Raw genomic sequence first — 12,557 nt, 5'->3', positions numbered from 1 at the left:
GTGATTATTTTTTTGTTTTCCCTATTTTTTGTTGCTGTGGTTACAATAATTATGTTGCCATGTTGTTGTTTGTTAAGAGCATTGATATGCTTAATGTGATAACAGTGTAATGATTCGTATTCTAGCCAAAAGAATATGGTGAACTCACAAAAGAGCTCAAAACTCACTGTAAACAGACAATGTTTGTGGTGACTTGCGGTAATTTTAAACTTGTTTATACATTAAATTTAATTCGGAAACAGACACTCATTTTCTTTTAGGTTTATACAAAGGATTTAATATGCAATCTAATTAATATATTAAGAAGTTCCTCTACCCTGCTCTATGATATACTCATGTATCAAAGTGTATATTTTGTCATCATAGTGGAGCAGAATTAGATTGGGATTTATATGAATCTAGACAAAAAAAAACCCCACTTTTAATTAAATCTGATTCAATTGATTAGATTTTACAAAATGTTGAAACAGAGAACTCCTCAAAGTAAAGTAGGTTTACGGTGAGTCTGTTGTGATAGACATGGCCGGTATATTAGAAGCCTTGCTGTGGTCATTATTTAATTAGGGCCTCACAGTATTCATGGGACAGCCCTATATATATTGTAATCACTATGTCCATTTGTCTGTTGGTCTGTCCACAAATTCAATAAATTTCTACAGCAACTAATTGGCTTTTAATTGTTGTTAACTATAACATAATGATATAGCCGACAGTCTATAGGTGTGCAATGAGGGACTTTTTTAAGGGAGAAATTAAAAATGACTGCAGTGTCTCCTAAAGAGGGATACTTAAGGTTTATAACTTTATGAATCAAAGTAAATTTAAGACCTTACGGAAGTACATGTACACCCTATTTATATATAATTGCTTCACCTTAGAAAGAGACGGAGCTCAACTGTTTCTGATAGACATCAATTTACTATTTTCTTTTGCATTAAGTTTATTTTAAATTTGATCAAAGTCCAATCAGGATGCTATCACAATGCATAATGAAATAAATCAAATTGTTTGATAATTTCCCCAAATCCACATCAGTTTGGCTGATATGATACAGTTATACAACTTCTTTAATTACAATAGTTGGTTATTGTGACTTTTTAGGTCATCTGACCGAAGGTCAGGATGACCTATTGTCATCGTGTTTCGTCCGTCGTCGTGCGCCGTCCGCCGTCCGCCGTGCGCCGCGCCGTCCGCCGTCCGCCGTCCGCCGTGCGTCGTGCGTAAGACTATTTATACAAAAGCCTACTCCTCCTTCATCCTTTGATGGATTTCATCCATATTTGGTTTGAAACATCATTGGGGAAGGACAATCATATTTTATATAAATGAGCCTGGTCCGACCCCTAGGGGCTGAGGGGTGGGGCCCCAAAAGGGCAAATTTTCTTAATTTAAGCTTTAAAATCCTACTCCTCCTTCATCCTTGGGTTGATTTCATCCATATTTGGTGTGAAGCTTCATTAGGGAAGGACAATTATATTTTATATAAATGAGCTTGGTCCGACCCCTAGGGTCAGAGGGGCGGGGCCCCAAAAGGGCAAATTTTCTTAATTTAAGCTTTAAAATCCTACTCCTCCTTCATCCTTGGATGGATTTCATCCATATTTAGTGTGAAACATCATTTGGGAAGGACAATCATATTTTTATATAAATGAGCCTGGTCCGACACCTAGGGGCTGAGGGGTGGGGCCCAGAAATGGGCAAATTTTCTTAATTTTAGCTTTAAAATCCTACTCCTCCTTCATCCTTGGATGGATTTCATCCATATTTGGTTTGAAACATCATTTGGGAAGGACAATCATATTTTATATAAATGAGCCTGGTCCGACCCCTAGGGGCTGAGGGGTGGGGCCCAGAAATGGGCAAATTTTCTTAATTTTAGCTTTAAAATCCTACTCCTCCTTCATCCTTGGATGGATTTCATCCATATTTGGTTTGAAACATCATTTGGGAAGGACAATCATATTTTATATAAATGAGCCTGGTCCGACCCCTAGGGGCTGAGAGGTGGGGCCCCAAAAGGCAAATTTTCTTAATTTAAGCTTAAAAATCCTACTTCTCCTTCATCCTTGGGTTGATTTCATCCATATTTGGTGTGAAGCTTCATTAGGGAAGGACAATTATATTTTATATAAATGAGCTTGGTCCGACCCCTAGGGTCAGAGGGGCGGGGCCCCAAAAGGGCAAATTTTCTTAATTTTAGCTCTAAAATCCTACTCCTTCTTCATCCTTGGATGGATTTCATCTATATTTAGTGTGAAACATTATTTGGGAAGGGTTATCATATTTTTTATATAAATGAGCCTGTTCCGACCCTTAGGGGCTGAGGGGCGGGGCCCCAAAAGGGCAAATTTTCTTAATTTTAGCTTTAAAATCCTACTCCTTCTTCATCCTTGGATGGATTTCATCTATATTTAGTGTGAAACATTATTTGGGAAGGGCAATCATATTTTATATAAATGAGCCTGGTCCGACCCCTAGGGGCTGAGGGGTGGGGCCCAGAAATGGGCAAATTTTCTTAATTTTAGCTTTAAAATCCTACTCCTCCTTCATCCTTGGATGGATTTCATCCATATTTGGTTTGAAACATCATTTGGGAAGGACAATCATATTTTATATAAATGAGCCTGGTCCGACCCCTAGGGGCTGAGAGGTGGGGCCCCAAAAGGCAAATTTTCTTAATTTAAGCTTAAAAATCCTACTTCTCCTTCATCCTTGGGTTGATTTCATCCATATTTGGTGTGAAGCTTCATTAGGGAAGGACAATTATATTTTATATAAATGAGCTTGGTCCGACCCCTAGGGTCAGAGGGGCGGGGCCCCAAAAGGGCAAATTTTCTTAATTTTAGCTCTAAAATCCTACTCCTTCTTCATCCTTGGATGGATTTCATCTATATTTAGTGTGAAACATTATTTGGGAAGGGTTATCATATTTTATATAAATGAGCCTGGTCCGACCCTTAGGGGCTGAGGGGCGGGGCCCCAAAAGGGCAAATTTTCTTAATTTTAGCTTTAAAATCCTACTCCTTCATCATCCTTGGATGGATTTCATCTATATTTAGTGTGAAACATTATTTGGGAAGGGTAATCATATTTTATATAAATGAGCCTGGTCCGACACCTAGGGGCTGAGGGGTGGGGCCCCAAAAAGGCAAATTTTCTTAATTTTAGCTTTGAAATCCTACTCCTCCTTCATGCTTGGATTGATTTCATCCATATTTGGTGTGAAACATCATTGGGGACGGACAATCATATTTTATATAAATGAGCGTGGTCCAACCCCTAGGGGCTGAGGGGTGGGGCCCCCCAAAGGGCATATTTTCTTAAGTTAGCTTTAAAATCCTACTCCTCCTTCATCCTTGGATGGATTTCATCTATATTTAGTGTGAAACATCATTGGGGAAACACAATTATATTTTATATAAATGAGTCTGGTCTGAACCCTGGGAACTGAGGGGTGGGGCCCCAAAAGGGCAAATTTTCTTAATTTTAGCTGGCCCACTTCCTGTTTTAAGGTTTCAGTCTCCGATCTCAATGAAAATTGGTCTATAGGGGTTTTAATTGATGCCGAACAACATGCAAACATTTTCGTAAAGATTTTGGTATTCCAAGATGGCCGCTGGCCCACTTCCTGTTTTAAGGTTTCAGTCTCCGAACTCAATGAAAATTGGTCTATAGGGGTTTTAATTGATGCTGAACAACATGCAAACATTTTCGTAAAGATTTTGATATTCCAAGATGGTCGCTGGCCCACTTCCTGTTTTAAGGTTTTAGTCTCCGATCTCAATGAAAATTGGTCTATAGGGGTTTTAATTGATGCCGAACAACATGCAAACATTTTCGTAAAGATTTTGGTATTCCAAGATGGCCACTGGCCCACTTCCTGTTTTAAGGTTTCAGTCTCTGATCTCAATGAAAATTGGTCTATAGGGGTTTTAATTGATGCCGAATACCATGCAAACATTTTCGTAAAGATTTTGGTATTCCAAGATGGCCACTGGCCCACTTCCTATTTTAAGGTTTCAGTCTCCGATCTCAATGAAAATTGGTCTATAGGGGTTTTAATTGATGCCCGAACAACATGCAAACATTTTCGTAAAGATTTTGTTATTCCAAGATGGCCGCTGGCCCCACTTCTATTTTAAGGTTTCAGTCTTCGACCTCAATGAAAATTGGTCTATAGGGGTTTTAATTGATTCAGAAGGGGGAACTTTAGGTAAGGACAATCATATTTTATAAAGGACCAAGGTAAGACCCATGGGGATAGCATGGCCGAGGTCCAAAATGGGAGCTTTGCTGAAATTTGGCTTTTAAATCTGACTCCTCCTTATATTAATCCTTGAATGGGTTTCGACCATATTTGGATGAAGGGCTACCAAGTTTGTTCAACAAATGACATTTACCTTTTTCAGAAACTTACATATTCAACTAAGGAGTTCCTTGTATTGTTTATATTAATCGTTAACCAATACTTTATACTGTGACTTTGTTGTTTTGTGCCATGAGTCAGATGACCGTTAAGGCCCATGGGCCTCTTGTTTATATAAATAAGCCTGGTCCGACCCCTAGGGGCTGAGGGGTGGGGCCCCAAAAGGGCAAATTTTCTTAATTTTAGCTTTAAAATCCTACTTCTCCATTATCCTTGGATGGATTTCATCTATGATTGGTGTTAAACATCATTGGGGAAAGGACAATCATATTTTGTATAAATGAGCCTGGTCTGACTCCTAGGGGCTGAGGGATGGGGCACCAAATGGGGAAATTTTCTTAATTTTAGCTTTAAAATCCTAATCCTCTTTCATCCTTGGATGATTTTCATAGATATTTGGTGTGAAACATCATTGGGGAAGGACAATCATATTTTATATAAATGAGCCTGGTCCGACCACTAGGGGCTGAGGGGTGGGGCCCCAAAAGGGCAAATTTTCTTATTCTAAGCTTTAAAATCCTACTCCTCTTTCATCCTTGGATGGATTTCATCCATATTTGGTATGAAACATTATTGGGGAAGGATAATCATATTTTATATAAATGAGCCTGGTCCGACCCCTAGGGGCTGAGGGGAGGGGCCCCAAAAAGGCAAATTTTCCTTCTAGGTCATTTGACCCGAAGGGTCAGGATGATCTATAGTCATCGTGATTTGTCTGTTGTTGTCCGCCATTCGCCGTGCGCCGTCCGTCGTGCGTAAACTTTTTCCTTTAAAATGCTACTCCTCCTTAACCGCAAAGCAGATTTCAACCAAATTTTTTTTCGAAACATCATTGGCCAAGGACAATCATATTTTTAGGTCATCTGACCGAAGGTCAGGATGACCTATTGTCATCGTGTTTTTCGTCCGTCGTCGTGCGCCGTGCGCCGTCCGCCATCCGCCGTGCGCCGTCCGCCGTGCGCCGTGCGCCGTGCGTCGTGCGTAAGACTATTTATACAAAAGCCTACTCCTCCTTCATCCTTTGATGGATTTCATCCATATTTGGTTTGAAGCATCATTGGGGAAGGACAATCATAATTTATATAAATGAGCCTGGTCCGACCCCTAGGGGCTGAGGGGTGGGGCACCAAAAGGGCAAATTTTCTTATTTTAAGCTTTAAAATCCTACTCCTCCTTCATCCTTGGATGGATTTCATCCATATTTGGTGTGAAACTTCATTAGGGAAGGACAATCATATTTTATATAAATGAGCCTGGTCCGACCCCTAGGGTCAGAGGGGCGGGGCCACAAAAGAGCAAATTTTCTTAATTTTAGCTTTAAAATCCTACTCCTCCTTCATCCTTGGATGGATTTCATCCATATTTGGTTTGTAACATCATTGGGGGAGGACAATCATATTTTATATAAATGAGCCTGGTCAGACCCCTAGGGGCTGAGGGGTGGGGCCCCAAAAGGGCGAATTTTCTTTTTTTAGCTTTAAAATCCTACTCCTCCTTCATCCTTGGATGGATTTCATCCATATTTGGTGTGAAACATTATTGATGAAGGACAATCATATTTTATATAAAATGAGCTTGGTCCGACCCCTAGGGGCTGAATGGTGGGGCCCCAAAAGGGCAAATTTTCTTAATTTTAGCTTTAAAAACCTACTCCTCCTTCATCCTTGGATGGATTTCATCCATATTTGGTGTGAAACATCATTTGGGATGGACAATCATATTTTGTATAAATGAGCCTGGTCCGACCCCTAGGGGCTGAGGAGTAGGGCCCCAAAAAGGCAAATTTTCTTAATTTTAGCTTTAAAATCCTACTTCTCCTTCATCCTTGGATGGATTTCATCCATATTTGGTGTGAAACATTATTTGAGACGGACAATCATATTTTATATAAATGAGCGTGGTCCAACCCCTAGGGGCTGAGGGGTGGGGCCCCCAAAGGGCAAATTTTCTTTTTTTAGCTTTAAAATCCTACTCCTCCTTCATCCTTGGATGGATTTCATCCATATTTGATGTGAAACATCATTGGGGACGGACAATCATATTTGATATAAATGAGCCTGGTCCGACCCCTAGGGGCTGAGAGGTGGGGCCCCAAATGGGGAAATTTTCTTAATTTTAGCTTTAAAAACCTACTCCTCCTCCATCCTTGGATGAATTTTATCCATATGTGGTGTGAAACATCATTGGGGAAGGACAATCATATTACAAATGAGCCTGGTCCGACCCCTAGGGGCTGAGGGGTGGGGCCCCAAATGGGGAAATTTTCTTAATTTTAGCTTTAAAATCCTACTCCTCCTCCATCCTTGGATGAATTTTATCCATACTTGGTGTGAAACATCATTGGGGAAACACAATTATATTTTATATAAATGAGTCTGGTCTGAACCCTAGGAACTGAGGGGTGGGGCCCCAAAAGGGCAAATTTTCTTAATTTTAGCTGGCTCACTTCCTGTTTTAAGGTTTCAGTCTCCGATCTCAATGAAAATTGGTCTATAGGGGTTTTAATTGATGCCGAACAACATGCAAACATTTTCGTAAAGATTTTGGTATTCCAAGATGGCAGCTGGCCCACTTCCTGTTTTAAGGTTTCAGTCTCCGATCTCAATGAAAATTGGTCTATAATGGTTTTAATTGATGCCGAACAACATGCAAACATTTTCGTAAAGATTTTGGTATTCCAAGATGGTCGCTGTCCCACTTCCTGTTTTAAGGTTTCAGTCTCCGATCTCAATGAAAATTGGTCTATAGGGGTTTTAATTGATGCCGAACAACATGCAAACATTTTCGTAAAGATTTTGGTATTCCAAGATGGCCGCTGGCCCACTTCCTGTTTTAAGGTTTCAGTCTCCGATCTCAATGAAAATTGGTCTATAGGGGTTTTAATTGATGCCGAACAATATGCAAACATTTTCTTAAAGATTTTTGGTATTCCAAGATGGCCGCTGGCCCACTTCCTGTTTTAAGGTTTCAGTCTCCGATCTTAATGAAAATTGGTCTATAGTGGTTTTAATTGATTCAGAAGGGGGAACTTTAGGTAAGGACAATCATATTTTATAAAGGACCAAGGTAAGACCCATGGGGATAGTATGACCGAGGTCCAAAATGGGAGCTTTGCTGAAATTTGGCTTTAAAATCTGACTCCTCCTTATATTAATCCTTGAATGGGTTTCAACCATATTTGGATGAAGGGCTACCAAGTTTGTTCAACAAATGACATTTACCTTTTTCAGAAACTTACACAAATCCACATCAGTTTGGCTGATATGATACAGTTATACAACTTCTTTAATTACAATAGTTGGTTATTGTGACTTTTATAGATTAACACTATAGGTGCATTGATATACAGGTTCCATGATGAAAATGCTGGGTGCATTGATATGTTATACAGATTCAGTGATTTTTTTTATTACAGTGTAGCACAATTCTTCAATACGTTACAATTGTTTACAGTAAGCTATATTAAAAATGGTATTATATTTTGCAAAATACCCATTAATATGCATATCAACTTTGTATCAATAATACCTGGGTCCAGTGTCATGAACATTAAGGAAAGTTAAGGAATCCCTTAACATAAAATTCTCCATAGGGAAGCATTACATAAGGAAGGCTCCTTATTTAAAGATTTTTTCTTCACTTTTTTAATCCTTTTCTATAGGGAAATTTAAGTTATTAGGAATTCCTTAAAGTTCAGGAATGTTCATGAAACTGGGCCCTGTACATATGTACAATGTATGGCAGTCAAACCGAACAACTACCTTCTCCTTTCCTGTTTTTAGTACTTCTATATTTAGCATAAGTACCACATATTTCTCATTCAGCCTTCGTTTGCCAGTGACAGAAAGCGGTGACATTTTCTGAATGTATTGTAATGATATCATATTTGATTTCCTCGCAAAATAATGAGTATTACTCATGTAATTACTGAAATAATTATCAAATTAGATCTTTTGTGTTTTCTTACTGTTCTTCAATGTACTGTTCTTTGTTTAAAAATGTTCATCATGATATGGAAAAGTCATCTTTTTTTTTGTACTTGATATAGTCTATTATTACAATTATGGTATCCTATTTTGTTATCAAAGTCCCTTCCCCAAACACTGAATAGAACTATAATTACTGTTTGATGTTTATTGACTATTTATCATGCCTACTATACAATAATGTATACTGCAATATTTGCGAGTTATTGGACTGTTTTTGATGGGTATATATCACTGTATATTATTTGTTTTCCTCTTTTGATCTGCAGTACATCAGTATTGCCAACTCTTGGTAACTTTGCCAATTTACCGTGTTAACTTTTCAGAATACATATTTCTCTCATACTTGACATGGTTTTCTGGGAATATCCCGCAGTTATGAGGGAAAAGATAACTCTGTCTTTCAGCGGGGTAGGGAAAAGACGGCTGACAAGCACTAGGCAATGATGTGACGTCATCATTACATGTGGCTATCAATGTCTCCATCATTAATTTTAATACATCGTGACCTCCCATTAATGACAGTGCTTTGAAAATATTGTCTGCCAGACCATTAAACCTGATTGACCGAATAACCTGTGTTTGAGCATCTGGACAAAACTTTTTCTCACAAAAATGGCATGTCAGGTAAAGCAAACATCATACTAGTAACTCTTATCACATAGAGGGAACATATCAAATGTAATTTAGTCAAAGTTAGGGGTGAAATCTAAGAAAGATGAAAAATTTCAGGATTTTATTTCTGCACTATTTTAAGACTTTTTAAACACATTTTTTTATCATTATTAAAAGGAAAGTATAATTTAATAATAGGACTAAAAAGCCAATTTTGATATACCGTATTTGACCTGAAGAGGGCACAGGGCGCGGGTAACTGACGATGGGGCGTCATTATTAAGTTAAATATTTCTAAAGTTATCTGAAACAGACTATAGATCAAAAGCTTGCAGCTAAACAGTCGTCACGACAAAGGGAATCGACGTAAACTTTGAAACGGACAGTTTCCCCTTGAAAATCCTCTGATGCTAGATGTTTTCTAGCACGTGGACCCTGTTGTCTATATAGAATACTGCAGTGAACATTGAGCTATCTAAAAGCAACGACTCTAACAGTGATATGGATGATATGGCAGTTGGCTGACGACTACTACGACTGTGCCAGTCCAGGCTGACGACTACTACGATTGAGTCAGTCCAGGCTGACGACTACTACGACTGTGTCAGTCCAGGCTGACGACTACTACGACTGTGTCAGTCCAGGCTGACGACTACTACGACTGTGTCAGTCCAGGCTGACGACTACTACGACTGTGTCAGTCCAGGTCATTGACATTCAAAATATCTAAGATCGGATAAAAATGTGGCTGTTATTTTATTCTGTAAATTGGATAGGAAATAAAAATCTAAGAAAGGTAGAAGTATGTTGTTTATTTGTGATACTTGATAGCTGAACACGGCAGCATTTTATCTTTTTTTTTTTTTTTAAGAAAAAAAGGCAGGATGCCCTTTTTACAGCAAGCGCCTTCATTTGGTCAAATATGTTATGTTCAAATATCAGCAAAAAATTATGTTTTAGAATCTTTTTATAATACTTTGAAAAATGGGTCAGAAATAATGCAAAAAATGTTACAGTTGACCTTTAATTGTTACACATGTACATATGACGTTTGTTTTGATCACTAGATTTTTATAATCGGAGGTTAGCAGTACTGTGTTAGTCTGATGAGCAGGTCCTAGTAGACGACAGTTAGATTATCGGTGAAATGTGTATGATTGCAGTAATGAAGGAATTCAAATGTTCTTCAGGTTTACACTAAGTCTTGTAATATTGAATATACGTACATTGTAACTGGTCATAATTGTGTATAGTATGACGCCATCTACCAGGGAAAATGTTTTATGCTAGTACATGTATAAAATGTACGAAACATTTTCTAGTATAGAAAGCTTTTTAGTTTGAATCATTCTGAGATTTATGATAACACACATTAGTAACAAGATATGCATTAAGGCCCGGATCTATAAGGCTGCTGTAAGTCTCGAGTTTTAGAATACTTATACTTGTACAATTCACATAAAGAAATCTCAAATATGACATTTTCATCCTCCTTTATGAACATCATTTGTTTCATGGGCTGTTAAGTTACAGTTTCTACTGAATGTTCTATGTTTGACGTCGCTCATTTAATATTTCACTGGAGCCGCAAACGATTTCTAAAACAACTGATAGTGTAGGTACTTGTATTTCAGTACATGTAGTTCACTGTAAATTGTCATAGTGAAATGTGGTACAATTGTTTCAATTAATATTCAATTACCTGAAAAGATTTATGAAACATCCTTTTCATTTTTGTAGATGATAATTAGAGGGAAATGTCATTTGTACGTTTTTAATCTACATTTACATGTAATATTGATCAATGCAAATTCGTTAAAAGTCCTGTCAGTTACCCTTTGATGTATTGTGGTGAACCTTGCATCAAAGTACAGATTAGTTCATTACTGTTTCTTAGGGAGGTGCAGGTGTAGTCTGTCCAATGTGTACAATGTACATTGTATATGTGCTGTCTGATGTACAGGTTTTTACTGGGATCGGACATAATAAACTAACATTACATGCTTCAGTGATTTTGTGTATTATTTTTTTAGAAAGGTTGATGATGCAAACATGTTTGAATGTTTGCTAGAGCTGTCGTTATTGCTACAATTTAGTTTTAGCTCAATCTCCTCTGAGTCCTTTCAAGAAATATTTATGTTAATACTAGATTATATAAGATATTGTGATGGGTATGGACAATCATTTGATGGAAGACAAGAGGCCCATGGGCCTTAACGGTCACCTGACATCCAATAGTAATTTGTCATTTAAGGGCCAACATAATAGCTATATGATGTGTTAATTTTTTCCCTCCTGTATTCAACACAGAAGCTGAAGTAAATATGAACTGATGTTGATGAAACTCTGTATGCAATGAGGTCTTGGATGAATTTGCATACTGGAACAATTTATCATAACTGACATATGGTTGTTATTTTTCTTTCTAATTTTGTCATCCTATGGTCAGGTGACCTAAAAATTTAAGCCATTTGGACCCCACTGGGCTCCACCCCTCAGCCTTTGGGGATGAGACAGGGTCAAAATGACATAATAGCAAAATTTCCTCTTGTGGTTATAATGTGAATCAAAAGTATGAACAATTTCCAGTAGAAAATAAACAAAATATACCCAAGAAGTATTCAATATAAACTATAGCAAACTTAGCCTCCTCCCCAGGGGCAAACAAAGAGGCCAAGGGTTATAAAATTAACAATTCTGATAAAGCACTACAATATCTTTAGAACACAAGGTCCAATAATTGCATTATTACAAAGGACATGAACTCTATAATATAGTTACCGTCGAAAAATTCCCCTTTTCAAACTCGTCTTAGATCTTATTGATATAAGGCTACATACAGAGTTTCATCAAAATCAGTTCACATTTACCAAAGTTATCTTGTTCACAAGCACAATGATAAAATTAGAACAAAAGGCAATAACTTGTACGTTACTGTCGAATAATTTCCATTTTTGAACTCGTACAAAATCTTGTTGATATAAGGCTACATACAAAGTTTCATCAACCTCGGTTAACATTTACTCAAGTCATCATGTTCACAAAGTAAAGTTAACACACGATGGACAATAGGCTATTGCAGTAGGTCACTATGACGTATGGTTAGGTGACCTAAAAATAGTAACAGTGACCTTGACCTTGACCTGGCAATCCTGAAACTGCATCTTGTCGAAAATATTATGATCCTTTAAATTTGTGTGAAATTTGATCAAAATCACTCAAGGAATGAAGCCGCTAGAGCACTGAAAAGGATTTTCTAAAAATTGTAACAGTGACCTTGACCTTGACCCTGCAACCTTGAAATTCAAACTTTTTCAGTCCTTTATATTTGTGTGCAGTTTGATCAAAATCACTCGAGGAATGAAGCCGCTAGAGTGCTGACAAAGAAATTATCTAAAAATAGTAACAGTGACCTTGACCTTTGTCTGGCAATCTTCAAACTCAAACTTGTCTGAGATATCATGATACTTTGTCTATGTGTGAAGTGTGATCAAAATCACTCAAGGAATGAAGCGGCTAGAGTGCTGATA

General features: G+C 37.7%; 1 long non-coding RNA gene across 1 annotated transcript; it reads left to right on the top strand.

Moving 5' to 3' along the window:
* The first annotated feature begins 7,655 nt into the window (after positions 1-7,655).
* Positions 7,656-11,035, top strand: LOC138331100 (uncharacterized). The gene is made up of 2 exons (XR_011209654.1): positions 7,656-7,775; positions 7,818-11,035. It is a non-coding gene; the product is annotated as an uncharacterized lncRNA (long non-coding RNA).
* Positions 11,036-12,557: the final 1,522 nt, after the last annotated feature.

This window comes from Argopecten irradians, chromosome 9 (genome assembly GCF_041381155.1).
Source record: "Argopecten irradians isolate NY chromosome 9, Ai_NY, whole genome shotgun sequence".
In the NCBI taxonomy this organism is placed as follows: domain Eukaryota; kingdom Metazoa; phylum Mollusca; class Bivalvia; order Pectinida; family Pectinidae; genus Argopecten; species Argopecten irradians.
The sequence above is the reverse complement of the archived record's forward strand: the minus strand, read 5'-3'. Positions and strand labels throughout refer to the sequence as shown.